General features: G+C 37.3%; 1 protein-coding gene across 1 annotated transcript in view; it reads left to right on the top strand.

Annotated features, from left to right (window-relative positions):
• The window catches only part of LOC105383208 (GTPase-activating protein CdGAPr), an 89,380-nt gene that overhangs the window by 37,751 nt on the left and 37,512 nt on the right, over nt 1-14,117 (top strand). The gene's annotated exons all lie outside the window — the stretch shown is intronic.

Here is a 14,117-nt window from a genome sequence, read left to right on the forward strand (position 1 = left end):
CAACCGGTGATAATTGGTATCAACTTAGAGACTTATTAACCGAAAACACCAAAAATCGTAGTGAAAGAAATATGCAAGAAGCCTACCAATATATCCTTACATTCAACATAAACGTTTATGAAATCAGATTAGTAAAAAGTTATAAATTAATAATGCTCTAAGTTGTCAGCCATTTTATACCAACCAACCCCACTCGGAGTTACATAATACGGGGGCTGATTTACAGATCAAAACAAAATATATATTTTTTTAAAACATGTAGGTAACATTATACAGATGTTATATCTATTTAACATCTAAATACACTTTGCCTTCATTGGATCTGGTACTCTGTCTCCTTATGCCTGGTGAATAAAGGCGCTTGTCCCCTTAAAAATAACAGAAGGCATGTAAGGGGGGGTGGGTGCACTATGTAAATGTCAGGTAGTTAGAGGTGAAAAGACGGGTGTACGTTAAGATGGTTTATTGAGAACTAAAATTACATGGCAACCAAATGCAGTGACAAACAATGTGCTAAATTAACAGAAAATGCATAATTTAAGATCATATTGGTCAGTAGGTCGCACATGCCTGCATTAATGCATGCATAAGAGTTGTACTTTGTACATTCTCCCATCTCCAGAATAGAATATAGTAACTAAATTTATAATGCAACAATTATAAAAAAATTAATTAAAAAAAAGTTAACTATAGAAGTAAAATAATTAAACTAATATGAAGTAGTAAGTACTAATTGCCAAATACAATCTGATTAAAATAATAACTTAAAAGGAAGTTAAAAAGTTTTTAAATGCAATAAAAACAAGAAACTTCTAAAAATATGTCCGTAAAGGTAAAATCACTTAAAAATTATCTAAATTATTGTTCTAAATGTCTCTATATTATTAATTAGTCCAAATTGTTCATGTTTTGTCAAATTTTACTAGTCTTTTCATCATTGGTGACAAAGCTTGATCTACACTTAACACAGATTGACTCATAGCGCGACACTGATCCACATTAACACTTATTGCGTTGGGCCTCACTGCACTCATTTCAATGTCACGATTGTTTTGCTTTATTTGCCCTTTAATTTTACACATGTAACAACTAATCACTATAACTGCTACAACGCCGAAAGTCAGTACTCCGTAGATCATGATGTAGTGATGCAGATCATGCGATGAGACTGTAACTATTGCAGACTGCTCCTTCAACGTTTGAATGTCTTCGTTGATTTTGTCAAACTGTTTGTCGTGTACTTCCATTTGGAAATCCTGTGTCGGTATTGATGTGTTGATCACCTCGTTCAGAGGTGACATCTTCGGGACCTCAATTACAGAATTTTGCACTATCAATTTGCTATTTAATTCGTCATGTGCATAAATAGTGAAGTCATCGCCTTTGACAACGCAACCTTGATGTAGTTTGATGAGTCCGTTGCCGAGTAAGCGTTTTGAAGTCATTGCTCCGGGGCAAATAATTCGTACTAAGCATTCTTTGCAGCACGCGTACAACCAAGTGTCACCGTCATGTAACTTGACCCATTTATCACTGCAATCAGCTGTTCGTTCCGTATTGCAGTACGTCACGCCTTTGTTTGTTTTTAAATTGATATTACATATTGAATTGGACACTTGCATATTATACTGTGGGTGATTAACCTTGCAAAAAATCTGTTGATCGTTTGGGATTAGACAACTCGAAATATCTTCTGCGTTCAGAGGGATGATTAATCCTTTCATTACATTAAATGCGACATACTCCGTAGCTGCATAAGTATTTAATACACTCTTTCCTTGATAATGTGGTAGAGTCACGACTCTATCAAGTTTATATTTGTCATGTGCCATCAGTGGGATTTTTATTTCCATAATAAGATAGTTCCTTGTCAATCGTACCTGTCCTCTCAGTAGTTTGTAAATATAAATAAAGTTATCCCTTACATCTGGTAAGGTTAAATCTGTAGGTACATGCTTTGATACGAAGCTAAGGTGCTCTTTTAACTGTTCTGGCGGTAAGAGGTGCACATCAACGTGACCTTGATACATATTTGTCAATGTATTTATTAAAAATTGTTGTATAGCTTTTAGGTTTGCAATAATGCGATCGGCTGTAGTACTCGCCGTTAACACGTAGTAGAGATGTTCGTAAAACACCTTTGATTCATTCATACGTAACTTGATATCCTCTATCTGTTTATAAATAAGTTTAAATTGTGTGTTCATTATCGCCTCGTTTCTTTTTATGATATTTTGCTGAGCTTCGAAAATAGTAGTTTGGTTTTTAATTAATTGTAATAGATGTTCATCGTTTTGACGGATCTTTCCGATATCTTCCTCATATTTATCTGCGAATCCTTGATCCAGAACCCCAAATAATACATTTGTGACCGAACCTACTGCATTGATTAGGCCTCTCTTTCGTCTTGTAATGTGATGAGATTGCAGAATGGAGTTGTAATACATTAACTCGTTCATATCGTGGTCTAATTGTCGGATAATTAATTCAGAGTGGGTGTCGTATTCTTGTTTGCGGGCGAAGTTTTTGATGTGCATTACGTAATTTTCTATGTCATTGATCCCTTGCCAATAGGTGCTCATATTGTAGTATGTAACCAATTTCCAGTCATCTCTGATTAGTAGTAGTTCCGATATTTTGTCAAAGTATAGCATTTTGCTGGGTTGCAGTTCTGTGATTTGAAAGTAGGTAACATTTTCATGCAATGTTGGTGTTATAATCATCATGAAAAACATAAATGCATAACAAAGTAAGCTTGCAACTGTTATTTTCTTTTTTGTACATCTCGTTCTTTGCTGTTTATTTTGCTGAGTAGTGTCATCTTCTTCCTCGGTGTCAGTGTCAGTGTCATTTGTCAGTAGTTTTGCCAACTTTGTGATAGGTCTTTTTAGGTATCCTCTTGCAGTTTTTAGCAAAACCAGTCTTACGCGTTTGTCAGTTCCGGGAAAGGTTTCAACCACTCTCCCCATGCCCCACCTGCCAGCGGGCAGGTTCTCCTCTTTTATGCATACAATGTCATTTATCTGTAAGTCCTTTTGACTCGTCTTCCATTTGCTTCGTGATTGCAGCTGTGTAAGATATTCGTTCGACCATGTCTTCCAAAAGTCATTACTCATTTTCCTCACTAATTGCCACCTTTTCCTTATGTCAATCTGCTCAGTTTCCGGTTCCGCTACTGAGTGTATGGGTCCACCAATGAGAAAGTGCCCTGGTGTCAAGATGTCAAGTTCTGTGTCGGTCTCAGTCAACGTGCAAAGAGGTCTTGAGTTGAGACAAGCCTCTATTTGGCACAATAAAGTGGTAAACTCCTCGTACGTCAATTTTTGATTTCCGATGACTCGATACAAATGATACTTCATGCTTTTAACGGCAGCTTCCCAAAGGCCTCCTGCAGTTGGCCATGCGGGAGCATTGAAATGCCATGTCACGCCCATCTCGCTGACGTCTTTTAAAAATGTAGTGTCAATGCATTTTAAACAATCTTGGTATTGCTGTTTCAGGATCCTGTCTGCACCAATAAAGTTTGTTCCTTGATCGCTATAGCATGCCTCTGGTTTTCCTCTGCGGGCGCAAAAGCGTTTAAATGCAGCCAAGAATGAGGGTGTGTCAAGGTCGGTCACCATTTCGAGGTGTATTGCTTTTGTTGCTAGGCACACGAAGACTGCAATGTAACCCTTCAGTGTGCGTATTCCTCTGCCTTTGTTAGCCTTAACCTCTACGTGGCCTGTATAGTCAACGCCAGTATGGGTGAACGGCCTTGATATTGTCACGCGGGGTTTTGGCAGGTCTGCCATCAGCTGATTATTTTGTTGTGGGCTATATCGGCGGCACGTCACACAGCGATGAAGCTGATTCTTCACTGTTCTATGACCTGATAGTATCCAATACTTTCTGCGTAGGTATGTCAGTGTCAATCGGGGTCCGCCATGCAAAAGTACTTCGTGTGCTTGTTTGATAATCAGCTCTGTTAATCTGCTTTTGCTAGAAAGTATGATTGGTTTTTTCATGTCATCTGGCAATGCTGATTTCGTCAATCTTCCACCTAGCCGCAGTATTCCATTTTCATCTAAAAACGGATTTAAACTTAGTAGGGGGCTTCTCCTGCTAACGTTTTGCTTAGTTTTCAGTCTGGTTATGTCATCTCCAAATTCATGTAATTGCACATTTCTAATGATCGTATGTAAAGCGTTCGTCAACTCAGCTGATGTGAGGTATGCCGGTTTATTTGTCTTTGATATTTTGCTTCTTAGAATCCACGCTACGATTCGCGTAACATGACTCAACTTACTATGGCGGTATAGTAGCTCGAGTACAATGTCAGACGGCTGCAGTTTTGCTGAATTGACTTGTTTATTTTTAGCTTCCATTTGTATGTTATTGTCAACAGCTGATGTTACGATCGGAGTTTGCAGTTGTAGTTCGGGGTTTTTTATCCATTGTGGACCTTCCCACCAGAGAGAATGATGCTGCAACTGAGCTGGTGTTAGACCTCTCGTTGCACAATCGACAGCATTTTCTTCCGACTTCACGTAGCGCCACGACGATGCAGGTATGGCGGAAGTAAGTATTACTCTATTCGCTACGAAACTTTTCCACTTTTTGGGGTCGCCTTGTAGCCATCCTAGGACGATCATTGAGTCGGTCCAGGCATGCACAGTGATGTTATGGCTATGGTAATCAATGTTTTCCAATGCTTTTGTCATGAGCTGCGCCAAAAGAACAGTTGCACATAGTTCCAGGCGCGGTAACGTGATAGTTTTATTTAGTGGTGCAAGTTTTGATTTTGCTACTAGCAATCGGACTATTGTATCCCCATTGTCTGTCAGTGTTTTTATCCAAATGCCGGCCGCAAATACTTTTTGAGACGCATCACAGAATCCGTGGATTTCAAAACTTTTTGTCAAATTCCCTACCCATCTTGGGATGTCAAATGCTTCAATTAAACACATGTCAGCTTGCAGTTTTCTCCAGTCTTTGGTTAATGATTCGGGTATGATGTCATCCCAACCTTCGACGGTTGTCCACACTGTTTGAAATAGCAATTTAGCCTTTATTGTGATTGGGGTTAGCCAGCCTAAGGGGTCGAATAACTTCGATATTTGCGAAAGAAGCATTCTTTTTGTCAGCGGTTTGTCATAGGTGTCATTATTTTTATTTTTAAAAGTAAATTTGTCTGATTGGGGAATCCACTGTAAACCTAATGCTTTTGTTGTTTCCTTATCTTTAAATACAATCGGTTTATTTTTCTGATCTTCTGGCAGATGCTCTAGTAATGCTGGATGATTGCTGGACCATTTTCGTAAATTAAATCCTGCACTTTTTAACATGTTAATAAGTTGTTGTTGTTTTTCTAATGCAGTTGCAATGCAATGTGCTCCACTCATGACGTCATCCACGTAAACCTCTCGTTCAATCACCTGTGCTGCTAGCGGATACTTCTGTGCCTCATCCTGTGCTAACTGCTTGAGCGTTCTTAAAGCAAGGTACGGCGCTGCCTTTTCTCCAAATGTCAAAGTACAAAGGTCATATTCTTGAATCGGCTCGTGTATGTCATTTCTCCATAATATCTTTTGCAATGGTTGCATGTTTTCTGCTACTAATATCATCCTATACATTTTCTCGCAGTCGGCTGAAAACACATGTTCATACGTGCGCCATCTAATCAGTACAGCTTGTAAATCCTGATGTAATTTTGGGCCACATTCCATTAGGTCGTTAAGGCTGAGTCCCGATGATGTTTTTGAGGATGCATTGAACACTACTCTGAGTTTTGTAGTAGTAGAGTCGGGTTTTACTACCCCATGATGCGGCAAAAAACATTCGATGTCCGATTGGCTTGTGCTCTTTTTCATATGTTCCAAATCAATATATTCCTGCATAAATTTCTTGTAACTGTCAGATAATTCGGTGTCATTACTAAGCTTCTTTTCCAGGCGATGGAACTGGGCCAGTGCTTTTCCCTTTGATTCTCCTAACTTTTCTTTGTAATCGGCCACCATGGGTAGCTGTACTTCATACTGTCCATTCTGTAAACGTCTGGTAGTGCTGACGTAAAGGTCCTCACAGTATTGCTCTTGAGATGTCATATTTTTGGCTTCAGTAATTTCCTCCATTTCCCAATATTTTTTGATGTCATCTGTATTATTTGTAATGACGTGGCAGTTGTAAGTTCTGCCCGTACCGCTTCCTCCTGACAAAATCCATCCTAATTTTGTCTGCTGTGCACAAGGTTGTAAATCTGTGCCTGTCAGCAATCCTCCCATTATGATTTGAGAATGCACACTAGCGTCTAGTAAAATGTCAATTGATCGTGAAATATTGTAATCTGGGTCAGCAAGTGTCAGATGTTCGATATGCGACCAATTCTTCTTCTCAAAAGTTACGTTAGGCAAGTTGCTTACTACGCGCGACATGACTAATGCATCTGTTTCAAATGTAAAGTCGTTGTGCCGGGACATACATGTAAGGTTTACTTTTCCTCGGCTTTTGTTTGTCACGGAACCCACTCCTGCTATGCACGCGTTGTATTGAGTCCTTTGCAATCCTAATTTTTGGGCCGCCGACTCGGTTATCAGAGTAACTTGAGAGCCGGGGTCAATAAATGCTCGAAGTGTCATGTAGGTACCATCCGTGGCCTTCACTTTTAACAGGGCTGTTGCTAACATGATTTCGTCATCGCTTCCTATAGCATAATGTACGTTACGTTTTTGATGGTTTCCTGGTGTAAATGGTGTTGATGTTGGGGACATTTTAGTTGCAGTGGATGTCGTTGGTTTCATAGAAAAGGCCTTGTGCAGCAACGTATTATGTGCAGCGTTGCATTCGCGACATCGTTTTTCTGACTTGCAATAATTTTTAGAGTGATAATACAAGCAGTTTTTACATATGTTAAATTGGGCCATATGTTTTAATTGAACATCAGGTGACATACTTAGGAATTTGGTGCATTTAAATAAATCGTGGTCTTGGCGACAAAAGGAACATGATGACTTGTGTTCTTGAATATGCATTGCGTTATTGTACGATGGCTTGGAAAAATTGGTTCTGTATTCCCGATGGTAATTTTGTTGGTTGTCATTAAATGGTTTATGCAGTGTCATGTTGTCAGGTTTTTTCTTTGTCACGGGCTCCAGGGCGGTAAATTTTCCCTCTAGGAAATCCATAAACTCCTGAAGTTTCGCTAACTGACGCGGCGATTTTCTGTACTCCATGTAGTCGGTGTAAGTTTGCGTATCTAACTTTTCACACAAAATGTGCACTAATATCGGATCCCAATTCATAGTATCTACGCCTAGGTTATTAATGGCATGTATTACTTCCATAGAGGTGTCAAATAGCTTTTTGATTTCGAATGCAGATTGGGTTTTTACATTAGGCTGTCTCAGAAATAATTGTATTTGTTTGGTGAAAAGAAGTTGCAAATTATTGTAACGATGTGTCAGCAGATCCCAGCAGGCGTCATAATTCTCGGCACTAATGTGTAGATGCTGTACGATACGCTCCGCTTCTCCCTTCAGTTTGCACTTTAATATTTGCATTTTGTGGGACTTGCTCATGTTAGGGTTCTTATGTATTGATTCTGAGAACAAGTCCATAAATGTAGGCCACTGAGAATAATTCCCACTGAAAATAGGTATGTCAACTTTGGGTGCAGTTTGTTGCGAATGGTCAACAAAATTCAACTTCATGTTCAGTTGCTTTTTCATATCCTTAAATGATTTTTCATGCAGTAAATATTGATTGTTATAGGTCTCATCCCTCCCCTCTAGAATGCTATCTATTTGTAAATGCAAGATGTCAATGGTATTCCAACGTCCTTTCAGAGATTTTATCTCGTCCTCTATCTCCCATTTCTCTACTAGATTGTCAAGATGTAAGCTGTCAATAAGACGGATTAAAGATCTAAAGTTGCTTCTCTGAGTCCTCATGAGCTCTAGAACCTTCTCATCCTTTATTTGCAAAGTGTCAATACCCTCTCCAGATGCTTCCATAAATATGTCAAATGTCACTTTCTTCTCCGGCGGGGGTGGCGGCGGTGTCAATGGTTTAGGTTTTAAAAGCTGAACGATTTCGTCCTTAATTTGCATAACAAAATCATAAATATTTTCTGTATAATATTGATGCGTTTTATCCTCTTCCTGCATCAAAAGCTGATGATTCTCTTCGAATGTACGCCAGAGCTCATCTATCCTTGAAGCTCTCGCCTGTCTATATTCAAGGGTCTTTCGTTCACGAGGATCCTTTTTGATGTTTCGCGACATCCTCTTGATGTCCTCCATGACGGCGGCTTGCTTCTCTAATAGACCTTCCATGTTGGTCGAATTAGGTATGCAATGAAATAGTTATAAAAGGAAAGATCTTACTTGAGTTTCTGCAACAACGCCAACTTATCTCCGAAGTAATGCACTGCAGTCCAATCACTTGCACGAAAATGTCAAAGTTTTATGTCAATAAATGTCACTGGATTTTGATTCCGCGGACCTTACGTACACGACACGCGACGCGAGGGCCTTAATCGAAGGACCAAAAAAAATGTAAGGGGGGGTGGGTGCACTATGTAAATGTCAGGTAGTTAGAGGTGAAAAGACGGGTGTACGTTAAGATGGTTTATTGAGAACTAAAATTACATGGCAACCAAATGCAGTGACAAACAATGTGCTAAATTAACAGAAAATGCATAATTTAAGATCATATTGGTCAGTAGGTCGCACATGCCTGCATTAATGCATGCATAAGAGTTGTACTTTGTACAAGGCAAATAAAATTTAGCATTTGACAGCTGTCATAGGGCTCATGCTACATATAAAACATAATATTACCTATGTACTTATGAGTAATCTGTGTACTTGAATAAAGGGTAAGTGCATGGCTCAAAAGGACACGTTTCCAGGGCCATTAAACCTAATATAAAAAAAGGGTAAGTGCCAAATTCTCCATAGTTGGTTATCTAACTGACCGGGATGGGTTTATCAATTACTAGCTGTTCCCGCGAGCTTCGTTTCGCCATAAAAAGTTTTCCCGTGGGAATTCCGGGATAAAAAGTAGCCTGTGTTATTTCCCAGGGTCTAGCTAGACCATATCTATACCAAATTTCATTCAAATCCGTTCAGTAGTTTTTGCGTGAAAGAGTAACAGACAGACACAGTTACTTTTGCATTTATAATATTAGTTAGGATACGTCATCTCCATATAAAATTCTTGACAGATGTGTCAAAAGTCAACCACTACTCCCTCCCTCGTTATGCTCTAACCGACTATGGTTAAATTGGCACTGAGTCAGTTAGTTTAGGAATTTACTTTGAACATTTTTCTATCTAAAAGCATTTCTCTTGCACTATCTTACCCTTACCATCACAAGCATAGGTAATTAATTAATTCCGTCCCCCCACACAACACGCTCGCTGAACTCATAGAGAAAAAGTGTTGCAAGAGCGCGGCGCACGTTTACCCCGCGCCACAGAATAATAACTAGTACCTAGTACCCGCGCCGGTGTTGCCATGCGTGACGCCGGCGGACTTCCGCGCATTGTTCCGTGCGAACGCAGGGTGCAGCGGCTTCTGCGGGGTCACTTTAGCTTGGCAAAAAAACTAAAGAACGAGAGGTGGCATGCAATCGATCGGCACAATTCATATTTAATACAACTAGATAAAAAAAAGTGGAGTGACCCCATATCGCGTCTAGCAAAGCTATGGTGTGTACGTTAAGTTTGCAAAAAATAATATTTTAATAAAAACAAAGTTCGTAAATATGACATTTTTATCATTAGTTCATAATCAGGTAATTTATCTAATGATGGCTGTGCATAGGCCGTGTGTGAGATGTCCCCACATATTTATTTATTTATAGGCATTTTTTAAGAAATATTAGTTTTATTTTATTTAGTTGTATTTTTTATAGGTATTATTGATTATTTGTTAACGATAATAAATTCATTATACGATAAAAGCTTCAAATTCTTAAAAATATTCAAAAGCCGTACCTTCTTAACAATACAGATTGCTGTGCTTCTATTTTTCTTTTCGAATGTTTTATCGACGACTCGTAGCTAACAAATGCGCGTACGTGATGATCGTATGATAATGCGCTAACCATGCCGGTTGTATAAACAGTTATAACTCGAGTCGAGAGATGTTATGTAATCGGTACGTTCATACAATGTCCCTAGATTGACCGCGTCGGTATTATTTGACTATCGTTCGCTGATATTTATTCTTATCGATATATCGACATGATCTTTGCGGACTCGGGTAATTGATTTGTATACAATATACATGCGATTTCTGGATTTATTATTTTAACTGTTTGTAAACATAATTGTGTTGTGTGTATGAGTTTTAACATTGAATTTATGTTTACAAATTGAATATTTATTAATTGTATCTGGCTCTCAATTAATCGGTTTGTTATACGTATAAAGGGTGAATATTGATTACGGGTTATGTTGGTCGAATTCGGGAGTGTACTTTGATGAGATTAACGACCACTGCATCAAGTCCCTTTGTTATTTATAAGCTTTTCGAATAATATCGTACATATTTTATACAATATACTTTTTCCATTATTTAATACACATTTATACCATCATTTCTCTTACAATATATTTTTCAGTTCATAAATCAATACTCTACATACGATAAATTGCGGTCCTATCATTATTAATACAGCAAAAAATACCGTTATAAAATGTAGATGTATGACCTATTCATAAAAAAACGTGAGCTAGAGGCTAAGACTTGATAGGTACCTAGTTTTTATAAGTGGTTATTATGTATTTATTGCTTATAAACGAAACGCTGAACATAAAGAGTTAACAGGGGTATTCCGTTATAATGTGTATGCAATTTATCAAACGATCGTTTACTTTGGATAAATATAAACGTACTGGTAAGAGTTTTTGATTATTTTATTTTATTATGAAGTCTACGAAGAAGGGAGTCTACGTGCCAAGATTTAGCCAATAAATCTCAAGTTGTATGTTCAATAGTTATAGGGATTTCCCTACTTAATTAACGAGGTAAAAAGTATTATCAGCAGGAACATGCATGAGTCGATTCCCGTATTGTGGCGCGCTGTGTTTTTGTTCCGCTTTATGAGAATCACATACAAGTCAATACACTCGACACTTCATTATACGTTTGCGGTTTCGTCGAGTTTAAGTTATCGGTATTTAATTGAATCGCATTATGTTTTTTTGCTGACTCAGACAAATTGATTTTGTATTTCGTTTGATGTTCAATTTGTGTTAGATTAATTACTTAAACATTCCCAAAAAACCTCTTCATCGATATCGAACTCTGGACTACTCTAACTGGCGACAGTCGCGACACAATACACAATACAGCTAGGTCCAACTTGATAGTTCCTGAAGTTAGCAGGGTTTACACTTTTGTGCTTTATCAAACTAACTATTTGTCAATATTTTAATGAATGAATAAGCGGTTTGTTAGTTTGACAAGGTACAAAAGTACTGTACACAGATCAAACGTTAAAAATGACAGCCAGTCACATAACTATTCCATTATACATTATGTATGTGGACTTCATCGAGAGGTTATGGTAATTGTATGGAAGATTGCATGGAAATAGCACTGTCTGCATTGTTATGTATGGCCGGTATGCATTATGTAACTGTATGATAATGATTCGTATTTGCTAAATCTTATCATTGTGTTATTGTTATTAGGGGTCATTGGTTCCGGAGACTGACTATGCATGCTTGCTGTGCTATAAATTTATATTACACTCACGAGCAAGGAAATAGTTCCATTCAAAAAATATTGATTACATTTAGTTATTAGGTTTATTAAAATAAACAACAACTACAATAAAAACAATGCAAGTTAAATATGGCTCCGATTGCTCCCGCTGACCAATGTTACTAATGTTAGTTACGTGTTGGTCGTTAACACTACGTAATTCCTTTAATTACATTATAACTGTTTAAGTATACGCTTACTGAAGATTAAGAAGCTCTAGACTGCTTGTTCGGTTCAGTAATTATGTTGTCAGCTTATTAGTGACTCACTCGTCGAATGTATGTATTATGTTTGTACTATTCCTTCTGTTGCTAATATTGAATATAACTACTACTGAGTATCTTATTGATGCACATCTCTCTAAATAACTAAACTTCGTAAATTTGGAGCATTTTTTTATCATTTTTGTTATTGTTTTCCATTGTAGTATCCAGTCCATTATATTTTTTGCATGACGAGATGGCGAGCGTGACCAATCCCAATTTTTGCACGCTACCAGCTAGCCAAGAAGGATTTCGATTGGCTACCATTCTTATTTTTTGCGCCGCAAGTGTGATATTTGTACTGAAAGGTTATGTTTTTCTGTACAACATTTGTTGAGCACATGTCGATGTCGTGTGAATATTTGATGGCGTGTCTCAGAGGCCGTCCCGGGGAATGTTCTTTATTTGTCGAGTGGGATGTAATGGTTTTGGTCGAGGATGCGGTGTTGATGTTATTTTCATGTGGCAATACCCACGCAAATAATGTGATGCGTCGTTTTTCATGTGATGTTGTGTTGTTCCTGATTTAGTTATGATTAAATATTTATATTATGTAATTTTTGAGGACTTATTTTCGGCTAAGATTGCTGTACAACACCCAAAATTTTGTTTAAAATAACAAACCACCTATTTTTTCAATTCGATTGGTTAAAAAGATATCCGTTTAATGTTTCTCATTTGATAAAATAGTGTTTTATGTTTGCGACACGATGGCATTATGCGTCGTGCTTATTTTAATTAAAGCATCGAGTACTATGCCACATTCCATCGTCCATGAATCAAGTGGCATTAATTAACACTCAATATGGAACAATCGTTTGTGCTTACAGTTACTGACAGCTATTTGTCAATTTGTACTCACGAATACAAAAACAAAACATGATTGTAATTTTGTTGTTAATTCTTTGATGTTAGTCGGAATCGATTGTCTTTAGCAAAATGGGTAATACTAAAAACATTCTCCATAGTAAAAATTCACTTGACCAAAAAAGTGATTAGGTATTATTTTATTCGCGAATTTTGAAATTCTGATTTCAGTTTCGGGCTTAGATATACCATGCTGCACATGTAGGTTTCGGCTCAGTATACCCTTTTTGCAACACCCTGTATACCTATTACCTACGTACCACATGATTACACATTGTGTTCTAAGAATAAAGTTTCGACGTTCGAGCTGAGTTTATTGATTATTACATTGCAAAGTGTCATCATAACCTAAAAAATGACATCAGAGGCCATTAAATGACGAAGGCGAATTAAGGGGCCCATTCAAATGATACGTAAGCCCATAAAAGTGTTGGGTAGCAACTAAACATGACTCATTCATTATAATTACATTTACAGCTAGATTTAAGAGAACTGCGTCATTTCGGAACACGGATCACAATAGTTACAGTTAATTCCAATTCTGGTTTCGTATATGAAGAGGTTTTATTTGCATTAATATTTTCTATCATGAACTTTTACTATTACTATACTATAAGAATTATTTTCTCGTTGAGTTTAAACTAAATAAATTTGTTACGTAGAAAGCTGACACCCTGGATTAACACTTTTGAATATATACACATAATTACTTTTGTATATTGTGCAATGAAGAATAAATAAATAAATAAGTGTAGGCTATACTTTTAATCTTGGAATTCCTGTGGGATTTTTTATTAAAGTGAAAGCGGGCATTGCTACCATTAAATTTGATTTAATAATGTAATTTGTAGCATTGTAACAAAACTTTTACATGACCATCAAATGCCACGTTACATAAGTTCAGAAAGTCATTAACATGGCTTTGATGCTACTGCTCTCCTATTAAACTTGTATTAGTGTATTATTTGGCGATCTATTATGATTGTATAAGCCGTCAGCAAGAGTAGGATGACGTAACATGGCCCTGTTAATTACGTATTCCAGTTGAGCCTTTTGTTTTATTTTTATTATTATTGTGGTAGACAATAACAACACATTTGCAATGGCACTATGGCAGTGTCCATAAAAAACTGGCACCATACATAATTTCTTTATGCAGAAGATTTTTAGTCTTTATTTTTGAATAAGATAGAAGTGAAGTGGCTAAATTCTAATTTCATTGAATTTTGG

Source organism: Plutella xylostella, chromosome 30 (assembly GCF_932276165.1).
Source record: "Plutella xylostella chromosome 30, ilPluXylo3.1, whole genome shotgun sequence".
Lineage (NCBI taxonomy): Eukaryota > Metazoa > Arthropoda > Insecta > Lepidoptera > Plutellidae > Plutella > Plutella xylostella.